This window comes from Puma concolor, chromosome C2 (assembly GCF_028749965.1).
Source record: "Puma concolor isolate L17-30 chromosome C2, mPumCon1.1.hap2, whole genome shotgun sequence".
In the NCBI taxonomy this organism is placed as follows: domain Eukaryota; kingdom Metazoa; phylum Chordata; class Mammalia; order Carnivora; family Felidae; genus Puma; species Puma concolor.
The window spans coordinates 94,570,718-94,583,270 of NC_141675.1; the positions used below are offsets into that span (position 1 = coordinate 94,570,718).

The following is a 12,553-nucleotide window of genomic DNA, read 5'->3' on the forward strand; positions in this document are numbered from 1 at the left end:
CAGGTTGAAGAAGTTTCATCATACTCCTAGCTTGCCAAGAATTTTTGTTAGAAATAAATATTAGATTTTGTCAAATGCAGTGTTTGCACCTATTGAGATGATTATATGGTTTTTCTCCTTTGGTTTGCTAATATGATGAATTACTGTTTGATTTTTTTTAAATTGAAATTTATTGTCAAATTGGTTTCCATACAACACCCAGGGCTCATCCCAACAGGTGCCCTCCTCAATACATATCACCCACCCCCCCCCTCCCTCCCACCCCCCATCAATCCTCAGATTGTTCTCAGTTTTTAAGAGTCTCTTATGGTTTGGATCCCTCCCTCTCTAACTTTTTTTTTCCCCTTCCCCTCCTCCATGGTCTTCTGTTAAGTTTCTCAGGATCCACATAAAAGTGAAAACATATGGTATCTGTCTTTCTCTGTATGACTTATTTCACTTAGCATAACACTCCAGTTCCATCCACGTTGCTACGAAAGGCCAGATTTCATTCTTTCTCATTGCCACGTAGTATTCCATTGTGTATACAAACCACAATTTCTTTATCCATTCATCAGTTGATGGACATTTAGGCTCTTTCCATTATTTGGCTATTGTTGAGAGTGCTGCTATAAACATTGGGGTCCAAGTGCCCCTATGCATCAGTACTCCTGTTTCCCTTGGGTAAATTCCTAGCAGTGCTATTGCTGGGTCATAGGGTAGGTCTATTTTTAATATTTTGAGGAACCTCCACACTGTTTTCCAGAGTGGCTGTACCAGTTTGCATTCCCTACTGTTTGATTTTTGAACAGTAAAACAATTCTGCATTTTGGGGGCGAACACACCCACTTGGTTATATTATGTTATCCTGTTTTATACCGTTGAGTTCAATTTGCTAAAATTTTGTTTAGATTTTTTGCTTCTAGTACATGAGAGATATTAGTCTGTAGTTTTGTTTCCTGTAATATCTTTGTCTGGGTTTGGAGTTGGGGTGATACTGGCCGCATAGAATGAGTTGGGAAGTACTCCCTCTTCTTCAATTTCTTTGGAAACTCTTGTGTAGAATTAGTATTACTTCTTCCTTCTATAGAATTAGTATTAGCACAGACACTAATTTCTTTATTTTTTTAATGTTTATTTTTGAGAGAGAGAGAGAGGTAGAGAGAGACAGAGTGCAAGCTGGGGAGGGGCAAAGAGAGAGGGAGACACAGAATCCAAAGGAGGCTTCAGGCTCCGAGCTGTCAGCACAGAGCCTGAATCGGGGCTCGAACCCACAAACTGTGAGATCATGACCTGAGCCAAAGTTGGATGCTTAACTGACTGAGCCACACAGGTGCCCCTCTATAATTTCTATAGAGCTAATATTATTACTTCTAGCTATGTGGGCCTGAAATTTTCCATGTGGAAAGGCTTTTAAGTACAATTTCAATTTCTTTAACAGATATAGGGCTTTTTAAGTTATCTATTTATTTTTGTGTGAGCTATAGTAAGTTATTTCTTTCAAGGAGTTTTTCCATTTTATCTAGGTTGTGAAATTTATTGGCATAAAGTTATTACTATTCATAATAATCTATTTTTACCCCCTTTTTCTTGTTTGTTTTTTCACATGAGATGGACAATACACTGCAGTTGTTACAAGGTTTGAAGGAGGCACATGTCACAAAACAGCATGAACATCAATTATCACACTTATGACTTACAAAAGGATCTATTTTTATTCTTAATACCTACAGAATATGTGGTGATATCAACTCTGCATTCCTGTTATTGATAATTTATCTTTTTACTTTTTTTCCTGATTAGTCTGGCTAAAGCTTAATCCATTTTACTGATTTTTCTGAAAGAACCAGCCTTTGCTTTATTTGATTCTATTGTTTTCTTCTTTTCTATTTCATTGGATTCTGCCTTGGTCTTTATTATTCCTTTTTTCTGCTTTATGTCTGATTTGCTCTTTCTTTTCTAGTTTTGTAAGGTAGAAGCTGAGATCATTGATTTGAAAGCTTTCTTTTTCTTAATATAGACATTTAGTGTTGTAGGTTTTCCCTTAAGTAATGTGTTAATCACATCTACAAATCCTGATATGTTGTTTTCATTTTCATTCAGTTGCAAATACTTTTAAAATTCCTCTTTTGATTTTTTCTTTAATCTCCCAGTTATAAAGAAAGGTATTGTTTGGTTTCCAAATACTGGGGGATTTTCCAAGGATCTTTTAGTTATTGATTTCTAATTTAATTTTTCTGTGGTCAGAGAACATAGGTTGTATGACTTAAATCCTATTGTATTTTATTGAGTCTTGTGACCCAGAATAGTTCTTTGTGCACTTGAGAAGAATGTGTATTCTGCTATTGTTAGGTGTTTTACAAAAGTCAATCAGGTCAAGTGATTAGTTTTTAAAATTTTCTATATCCATACTGATTTTCTGCATACGTGGTCTAGCAATTATTGAGTAGTGTTAAAATCTCTGACTAGGGGCGCCTGGGTGGCGCAGTCGGTTAAGCGTCCGACTTCAGCCAGGTCACGATCTCGCGCTCCGTGAGTTCGAGCCCCGCGTCAGGCTCTGGGCTGATGGCTCGGAACCTGGAGCCTGTTTCCGATTCTGTGTCTCCCTCTCCCGTTCATGCTCTGTCTCTCTCTGTCCCAAAAAATAAATAAAAAAACGTTGAAAAAAAAATCTCTGACTATAATTATGGAGTCATCTATTTCTTTGTGCAGTTCTATCAGTTTTAACTTCATGTATTTTGAGGTACTGTTATTAGGTTCATAAATGTTTCAGATTGTTATTTCTCTTGATGAATTGATCCTTTATCCTTACAATGACAAAATGACCTTCTTTATCCCTGGAAATATTCTTTGGTCTGAAATGTATTTTGTTTGATTTTGAAGTAATTGATCTCATTTTCTTTCAGCTAGTGTTAGTGTGGTTTCTCTCTTTCCATCCTTTCACTTTTAACCTATTTGTTACATCATCTTCATATTTAAAGTGCACTTTTTGTAGGCAGCATATAGTTGGGTCTTGCTTTTTTATTCAACCTGATAAGCTATGCCTTTTAATCAGGCTATTTACACCATTTATATTTAATTTGATTATTAATGTGGTTAGATTTGAGTATCTCCTTTTGCTATTTTTTTCTATTTGTCCCACCTGTTATTTGTTGCCCATTCCTAGTTTTCTACCTTCGTTTGGACTAATCAAGTTTCTTTTTGATATGATTTTATCTCCTTTGTTGCTTTATTAATTATAATTCTTTATTTTGATATGTTAGTGATTGGTTAAGGGTTTATAATATATATGTATCTATCATAGTCTGCCTTAAAGTGATATTATGCCTCTTCATACGTAATATAAGAACCTTACAATATATTCTTTCATTTATCCCCTCCTGGCCTATTTGATATTGTCATGCATTTTATTTTTCATTTTTCATTTTCGTTTCATTTCATTTCATTTGGGTCTTCCTTAATATTTTCTGTGACTCTACTTTTTTAAATATATACCATACAGTTATAATAACCGTCTTAATGTTCTTTTCTGTTAATGCTAACATCTGTGTCAGTTCTGGATTGCTTTTCACTAATTCTTTTTCCCCCTATCAGTTGTATTTTCTTGACTTTTTGTATAGCTGGTAATCTTTGTTTGGATGCCAGGTAGGTCTGGAGCGGTGCTCATTGTAGGGCTGCTTCTCCACTACTGAGGCAAGACCTTCCTGAATACTCTACCCAGTGCCTTGTAAATTTTGAGTTTTTCCAGCCTGATTGAAATAGGCACTGTTCCTAGCCCAATGTGAATGACAAGAACGCTTCCCTCTAATCTTTACAGGTGGTTCTTTCTCTGGCCTAGGACCATTTCCTTAGATGCATACACTGATCAGAAATAGTTGAGGGAGGACTCTCTGCAGATCTGTCCAGTATTCTGTTTCTGTGAAGCTGTCTTTTTTCTGTTATTCTGTCCTGTGAGCTCTAGCTGCTTCTGTCTCCCTGGACTCTAGGGTCTGTTTTCTGAACTCAGGGAGTCTGCCAGACTCTGTCTCAACTTTCTCTTCCTTCTGCCATGCTTGGAAACTCTCAAAGTAGCAAGCTGGGGCAGTTGTAGGACTCACCTTGTCAGTTTCCTGTCTCTCAGAGATCACTGTCCTCCGTTGCTTTATATAGAGTACCTTAAAAACTGTTGTTTTAGATATTTTGTCTGTTTTTTTTTTTGTTTGTTTTAGATACTTTGGGTGGGATGGTCCTTGTGTGTTCATCTTGGCCAAAAAGAGAAGTCTAGTCATTGCTTTTTTCCCCCTCTTTGAGATTTAATCCTTTCTCTTTTAACTTTTTTGGGGGAAAATATGAAGGCTTAGAAAAGTTGTAAAAATTATTCAGGGAACACCTGTATACACTTCATCTAGATTCATCAGTTGTTAACATTTTGCCACATTTGTGCACGCTTGCTTTCTCACTCTCTCTCTCACACACACACTTTAATTGAACTATGGGAGAGAAATTGCAGACATCGTGATAGTTAATCATTAACTAAATCTTGAGAATAAAATCACTTTCCTATATAACAACAATACAATGATCAAATTCAGGAAAGAGTATAAGTGGAAGAAGCAGAAATTGCCTTTTAAAGATTGAGCTCAGAAAAAAAGAAAATAAAATAAAGGTTGGGTTCAGGATTGGCATCCCTTGACTTTCACTCTATTCCATTTGTAAAAGCAGTGACAGGCCAGCCCATATTGATTGATTGATTGATTGATTGATTTCAATATATGAAGTTTATTGTCAAATTGGTTTCCATACAACACCCAGTGCTCATCCCGAAAGGTGCCCTCCTCAATACCCATCAGCCACCCTCCTCTCCCTCCCACCCCCCATCAACCCTCAGTTTGTTCTCAGTTTTTAAGAGTCTCTTATGCTTTGGCTCTCTCCCACTCTAACCTTTTTTTTTTTCCTTCCCCTCCCCCATGGGTTTCTGTTACGTTTCTCAGGATCCACATAAGAGTGAACACATATGTTATCTGTCTTTCTCTGTATGGCTCATTTCACTCATTTCACTCTGCAGTTCCATCCATGTTGCTACAAAGGGCCATATTTCATTCTTTCTCATTGCCACGTAGTACTCCATTGTGTATATAAACCACAATTTCTTTATCCATTCATCAGTTGATGGACATTTAGGTTCTTTCCATAATATGGCTATTGTTGAGAGTGCTGCTATAAACATTGGGGTCCAAGTGCCCCTATGCATCAGTACTCCTGTTTCCCTTGGGTAAATTCCTAGCAGTGCTATTGCTGGGTCATAGGGTAGGTCTATTTTTAATTTTTGAGGAACCTCCACACTGTTTTCCAGAGTGGCTGCACCAATTTGCATTCCCGCCAACAGTGCAAGAGGGTTCCCGTTTCTCCACATCCTCTCCAGCATCTATAGTCTCCTGATTTGTTCATTTTGGCCACTCTGACTGGCATGAGGTGATATGTGATATCTGAGTGTGGTTTTTATTTGTATTTCCTTGATGAGGAGTCATGTTGAGCATCTTTTCATGTGCCTGTTGGCCATCCGGATGTCTTCTTTAGAGAAGTGTCTATTCATGTTTTCTGCCCATTTCTTTACTGGTTTGTTTTTCGGGTGTGGAGTTTGGTGAGCTCTTTATAGATTTTGGATACTAGCCCTTTGTCCGATATGTCATTTGCAAATATCTTTTCCCATTCCGTTAGGCCAGCCCAGATTTAAAAGGAGAAATATGTCCCCATTTCTCAGCCAGAGGAATGTCAAAGAATTACAGGTTGTTTTAAATCTATCACATTGTACATATTCATTTCCAGTTGTCTCAATAATATACTTTGCAGCAACTTTTTTCAATCCAGAAATTCAGATGTCAAATCTCCTTAGTCTCATTGGGCTAGGAACAGTCTTTAATCTGAAACAGTTTTGTTTTTGTTTTTTTAATTTTTTTTTAACGCTTATTATTGAGAGACAGAGAGAGACAAAGCGTGAGCATGGGAGGAGGAGAGAGAGGGGAAGACACAGAATCTGAAGCAGGCTCCAGGCTCTGAGCTATCAGCACAGAGCCGGACGTGGGGTTCAAACTCACAAACCGTGAGATCATGACCTGAGCTGAAGTCAGATGCTTAACCGACTGAGCTACCCAGGCACCCCTGAAACAGTTTTTTTTTTTTTTTTTGTCTTTTATGACACTGAAATATCTGAGGTGTACAGACCAGTCGTTTTGTAGACTGTCCCATAATTTGGGCTTATCTGTTTCCTTGTGATTAAATTCCAGTTCTGTATTTGGAATACAATAAAGGTGATGTCATGTTCTTAGAACACCACCTCATCTGTGATGCCAATTTGTACTACTGGTGAACTTAACTTTGAGTACTTGATTAAGGTGGTATCTGCCAGATTTCTCCAATGTACTGGCACTCTATCTCCATCATAATTGGTAAGTAATCGCCAAGGATGTTCTTTTTTTCTTTTCCTTTAAATTAAAAAAACAAAAAACAAACAAAAGGTTTGTATTCTGTGTTAGAGAAGCCCTTAATCTATTGTGTATCAGTTCTGCTGTCACTTATGTGTGACCTCCTGTGTTTCGGGATTTTGTCATTAACTTGCATTTGCATGAATCTTATGGGACTGAATCAAAGAAGCGTCCTCCAGAGTGCGTTTTTTTTTTTTTTTTTTTTTTATTGCTTCTGCTTAGAACACAGGGAACTTGGTAACTCTTTAAAGCCTCATGTTTGGGTCTCCTTCTTCCAGTCCCAGATCACAGTGTCAGCAGAAACTCTCCACGTGCTCTCAAGCAAAGCCCGGTGCTCAGAGGTCAATGACCCAGTGCTGGTTCTTCCCACGGTTTGTTCCTTTTGGGTTGGGGTAATTCTTGGAGAATCTCTTAGTTTCTTGTCAGTGGTGGGTGTCCTGGAGAATCTGGCCTGCTATCCTGCCTGCCTAAGCAGAACCCAGGATGATTTTTTACTTAAATCTTTAGTATAAACATCATTCTGTCTTGACCTTCCGTAATAATATCTTTGAAGATATTAGGATTTCGAATAATTTATTCAGTTAATATTTTCAATCGTCCTGCGAAATGGGAAGGCAGGTGAATTGGTACATTACGTAGTTGAGAAAGCTGAAACCTGTCAGGTGATGTAAGGTAAGTTTATTAACCTCTGAAGCCTCAGTTTCCTGTTCTGTAAAACCAGAACCCCTTTTTGAACGAGCCAATGCTTTGTGAGCATTTACGGGGTGAATCTGGGAAGCGCCCAGCACCTAGCTCAGTATTACCGGCACCAGGCTTTAGATCTTCCAAAAGACAAGATGTCCACCCCTCTTTCTCCCTCCTCGTTCTTCCACTGCCCGGGTGGGGTCCGGCCGGCTTGGGGTGGAGCGCCACGCTAGCGGAGAAACTGGCAGACCAGCCCGCGAGGCCCGGAGGACCGGACTCTCGGGGCGGACGCGGGGGGCGGAGCCTGCGCTCGGGAACCTCCTCTGGGGTGGTGGGGGCGGTCCCCATGGGCCCTCATGCCTCCTCCCCTTCTCCCGGCGGTGCTGGCCGCGGCCGCGTCTACCGTGAGTGCGCCGGGCCTTGGCTCCGCAGGCGCCCGGGACGCGCAGTCCGGTGCGGAGGGCGGCGGCGGGCTCCTGGTGGGCACCGCCGTGGGGCGCACCGGGGTAGGTACAGCTTTGGGTCTGGGCGCGCGGTGGGGCGGGCGCAGCGCAGCGCGGCGCGGCCTGGCTCGGTGGGGCGGTCCTGCCCGAGTCCGAGCGGTGAGGTCGGCCAGGGGGCCTGCGGAGGCCGAGCCTGGCGGGAGGCACCGGCTCAGGTGCGAGCACCTCCGCGGCGCTCCCTCTGCTGCCGGCGGGGAAGCCGGGCCAGATGCTGCCAGGTAGGGAGAGGTTCAGGGGTGGTCTCACGAATCTGGGGTCGTCCCCCAGCACCTCTTTCCCCGCGGGCACATCAACGTGAGAAAGCCCCTTCCTCCTTAGAGCCCTCTCTCCCAGGGTTTCTCCTAGGAAACCGATCAGCTGATCCCAGCCTGCGGCCTGCTGGCGCCGGAGAGTTGTGAGAGTCACCTGGCTTTTAAAGTACTTCAGAGACGCCTACCCGGAGTGGGCTCTCAGGCCATCCCCCCCCCCCCCCCCCCCCCGTCTGTCGATCAGTGTCTGTTGATCGGCTTCCATTAGAAGATAAAGGCTGTCTCTAGTTTGAAAAGAATAGAAAAATCTAGGAGGATTGGGACTGAGAAAAGGCCTTTGGATTGCTAGCCTTGGAGAGCAGTTACAAACAAAGTGGGTGTGTGCTGGGTTGCATAGTGTTCAAGAGTGGGAGAGGGATGGGGACGGTGGCCAGGGCTCAGGAAGCGCTTTGCAGCCCTTTGGTGATCAAAAGGAGGAGCAAGAAGATAGTAATTTGAGGGTTCAGGAGAGGTGTGTGTGTGTGTGTGTGTGTGTGTGTGTGTGTGTGTGTGTTTTAATTTCTGAATTTTTTTAATTTAAAGGAAGGTAACATGTTAGGGATGCAAGAAAGTCCAGGCATCAGTATTATTCAGGGTCCAGGCTAAGAGACTGGGCTTAAAAAGAGGGGGAGAAGGCTATCCTAGGCCGGAGGGCTGGGCAGGAGTTCTGGAATGTGACTCTAGGGCGAGGAGATAATGCTTGATTGGACCATAGTTTATCTTTTTGGAATTTTATTTTCTGGTTGGATTTTAACCCCCACGAAATTGCAAAAATGTTCAGGTTCCTGTCGTTGTGCATTATTGGGAGAGAAGATCTATGCCTTGATCAGATTAGAAACATCTGTTAGAAATATTGACCTGTTTGACCACATAATCTTGGGGGGGGGGCAGTAAAACTAGCTCTGATATTGTGTTTTATGTGCCACATCAAATAAGTGTTTAGTATCTACTTTAAACTGAGCTAATAATAATGGGTGCTTTTTCCAGAGATGCATGCAAATGATCTGAGCACTAATCATTTCTTTGAAGATTTTTTATTCAGAGTGGAAACATCAAAAGCAAGTCAGTGGCGGGTTTGTTCTCTTTTTTAAGTCGTCAAGGGACAGTGGTTTCTCAAACATACCTAAGTTCCTATTGAAAATATGGAATATGGATGCCCTGACCTCACTTAGACCTTTGAAATAAAAATCTCTGGGAGTAGAGCCTAGGGATAGGAATTTCAAACAGAGATCACAGGATTTTCTTGTGGCACTGAGAATTATTGACAGCCTCTGAGTTTTTTCTTTCAGATTTGGGCTTGTTGGGGCCTCTTTAGAACAGGTTTCCTTAAAAGTTATGTGAATGCTGCCAAACTTATAGAGCTGAAGGTTACAGTCTTGTATCTTGTACAACTATCTATCCATTGTGTTACCTATAAATTTTAATGTATTTTGAAGGAAATCTATATAGTCATTGTATTAGAAAAAAAATGTTTCTGATCACAAAAACCCCACTTAATTTATTTTTTAAGTTTTTGATGTTTGTTTATTTATTTATTTATTTTGGAGAGAGAGAGCATGAATGGGGGAGGGGAAGAGAGAACGGGAGACAGAGAATCTGAAACAGGCTCCAGGCTCCAAGCTGTCAGCACAGAGCCTGATGCAGGGTTCGAACTGAGAGTCATGACCTGAGCCCAAGTTGGACACTTAGCCAACTGAGCCACCTAGGCGCCCCACAAAAACCCCATTTTAGAACAATTAGAACATATGGGAAAAAACAATTTCCCAAATCCTATAATTAACAAACAACCACCAGTCATTCTTTCTGACACAAACACACACACACATACACACATATATGTGTATGTGTATATATATATATATGTATATATATATATATATGTATATGTAAAAGACAAATGCACACCATACATTTAGAGAATAACTGGAATTGTATTCTGTGTACATTTTTATATTCTGTTTTTTTTTTCCAGTTTGCTATCATGAGCACCTTCGCATGTAGTTAAGTTTTTTAAACACCTTTTTATAAAAGCATATGTTCTGGCATATGGAGTTACCATAATTAATTAAATCAGCTCTATATCGTTAACATTCTAATTCTTTTCAATTTTTGTTTATTTGTATAATGTTGGCTTGAATATTGTGGTCTGCCTTTCTGATTATTTCCTTAGAATAAAGTGATGGAGTTAAAAGCTATTCAAATGCATTTTAAAATCTCATTTTCACATATCTTCTCACTACTTTTCCTCACTAGAAGGAAAATTAACATTTGTAAAGGATCTATTGCCTTCTAGGTTCATTCTCTTATTTCAGTGGTTCTCAAATTTTAATAGATAGAAAAGTCACTTGGGGAACTTGTTAAAAATTCATTTTCCCGGAGGCTGGGTGGCTTAGTCAGTTAATTAAGCGGCTGACTTTGGCTCAGGCCATGATCTCTTGGTCTGTGGTTCAAGCCAAGCATTGGGCTCTGTGCTGACAGCTCAGAGCCTGGAGCCTGCTTCATGTTCTGTGTCTCCCACTCTCTCTCTCTGCCCCTCCCCAACTTGTGCATGCGCTCTCTCTCTCTCTCTCTCTCTCTCAAAAATAAACATTAAAACAATTTTTGAATTAAAAAAAAAATCATTTTCCTGAGTCCCAGGCCCAGCTGTTTTGACCCATTAGCTCTGGAGCAGGGCCCAGCAATCTTCAATTTTAACATTCCCCGCCATATTTGGTAAGAGGCATTCCTGGAACCATGTATTAAACATGCTTTTTAAATAAATAGCAAAACAGACTCAGAAATTTAGGTCACTTGCCCAAAGCCATTCATGCATCTGGTAACAGGATTTGAACTCAGCTCTTTGTGACTTCAGAGCCTTTGTTTTTTCCACTACCTTAGGCCTTCTCAAACCTTCTCATTGGTGTGCCCCTAAGGACTGCAGAAAGGGAACTCTGACTGACCCCCCTGCAGGGTTCTCTGGGATACCTGAACTTGACACACACATACACAATGAATCTCCATTCAAAGCCCCCATCAGAAATTCTTACAGACTCTGTTATGCTGTATAACATTTACTATATAAAACAACATCAGTCCTTTGCTAGTTAAATTTACTGCTTGTTTCCTGATTGTTTTGTGGTGACTCTTACCGTGAAACAGTTATTGCAGGACCATCTGGAAGCTCTTGCCTAGAGTGCGAGACACTGCTCCTGTGTGCTCTGTGAATTCCGGATGGAAGGGATGGTCTAAGCAGCAATTCCTTTCAGAATCAGGTGAGAGAGGCACTGCTTTTGAATACTCATTGGCAGAGGAGCAGAAGGCCGTGGGCATGACCGAGAGGAAGTGCCATTTATTAGAGATGGGGCTCATTACTCTTAGAAGAGTGTTGGTGTTAGTTACCTGAGGGGAGCCAGCATGGGGGTGAGCCTTTTTCAGTTTTTAAAACATTCCCCAAATGGAATTTGAGACCCATTTAATTTTTTCTCTTCTTTATTAATCTTTATTTTTCCTTCTCCTCCTGCCTTCTCATCTGTTTTTAGTAGTAGCCTGGGATTATGGTATGTCCTTATGTATTTCAACTAGTATACTCTAGAAGGTCACTGATTATTTACCAAATTCAGCACCTGCTATGTGTCAGGTCATTTTGAGGTCCAGGAATACAAAAAACAATGGTTCTCTTTGAGAATTAAGTTAACTTAACTGCTGTATATTGACTTGGGTTTTGCTCAGTCTCTGACTTTTAAAATTTTAACTTTTAATTTTTAATTAATTTTAGACTTAGAGAGGAGTTGCAAAAATGGTACAGAGAAATCACTCAACCTCCCCTAATATTAGACCATTACATAACCATGGTTCAATTATCAGTACTATTAACTAGACTACAGATTTTATTTGGATTTCATCAATTTTCCTGCTAATAATTTTTTGTTGTTGTTCCCATAGTCTATCCAGGATCTACATTGCATTTAGTTATTTTTCCTTTGTCTTTTCCATCTGAGATAGTTTCTCAGTTTTTCCTTGTCCTTCATTATTTTGACCCTTTTGGAGAGTACTGGTTATTTTGTGGAGTTCAATATATCACTGATTCATGAGGTTGATAGGTCTTAACACTGATGATACTAAACCTGATCACTTAGGGTGAAATCTATGTTACTCTGCTGTGAAGTTATTGTCTTTCCCTTTGCAACTAATAATTATCTTGGGGGAGATACTTGAGACTATGCAAACTCTGTTTATCCTCAACTTTTCATCCACTAATTTTAATTCTCATTGATGGATCTTGTCTGCAGCAGTTGTTGCAGTGGTGTTTGCCTAGTGATTTTTTTCTACCTCCTGCTTCCTTATTAATTGAGAGTTTCCTATAAGAAAGAGCTGCCCTTTTTCCTCCCATTTGTTTATTTGATCATTTGTATCACTGTGGACTCTTCATTGTATTCTGTGGGTTAACATGCAATGCCATCATCATTTTCTTGCTTAAATGCTTACAGTTTTGGAGCTTACAATTAGGGGCTCAGGCTCTGAGTTTAAATGGCTTGTGCTTGTAAGTGGCTGTCATCATTTCTATCCCATCCTTACCCCCAACCCGGGGAATCATTGCTTCTTCAGGGTCTGGGCAGCGATCACTTAGCAGCCAGGTAAGGGAGCTATAAATAGAAGAATG

The 12,553-nt window shown here is 40.5% G+C and overlaps 1 protein-coding gene and 1 non-coding gene across 8 annotated transcripts in view; one reads left to right on the forward strand and one right to left on the reverse strand.

The window, feature by feature from the left end:
• Positions 1-1,584: 1,584 nt before the first annotated feature.
• Positions 1,585-1,687, reverse strand: LOC112850617 (small nucleolar RNA U13). The gene has a single exon (XR_003222719.1). It is a non-coding gene; the product is annotated as a small nucleolar RNA U13 (small nucleolar RNA).
• A 5,755-nt stretch (positions 1,688-7,442) lies between these two features.
• The window catches only part of B4GALT4 (beta-1,4-galactosyltransferase 4), a 28,423-nt gene continuing 23,312 nt past the window's right edge, over positions 7,443-12,553 (forward strand). For 2 of the 7 annotated variants that reach the window (XM_086675358.1, XM_086675359.1), the window contains exons 1-2: positions 7,479-7,528; positions 11,053-11,165. The gene's annotated coding sequence lies outside the window, so the exon portion shown is untranslated. Of the gene's footprint in view, positions 7,631-7,679; positions 7,846-11,052; positions 11,166-12,553 lie in introns of those variants that run through there. The other 5 variants (XM_086675353.1, XM_086675357.1, XM_086675354.1 and 2 more) reach the window with 5 other exon arrangements.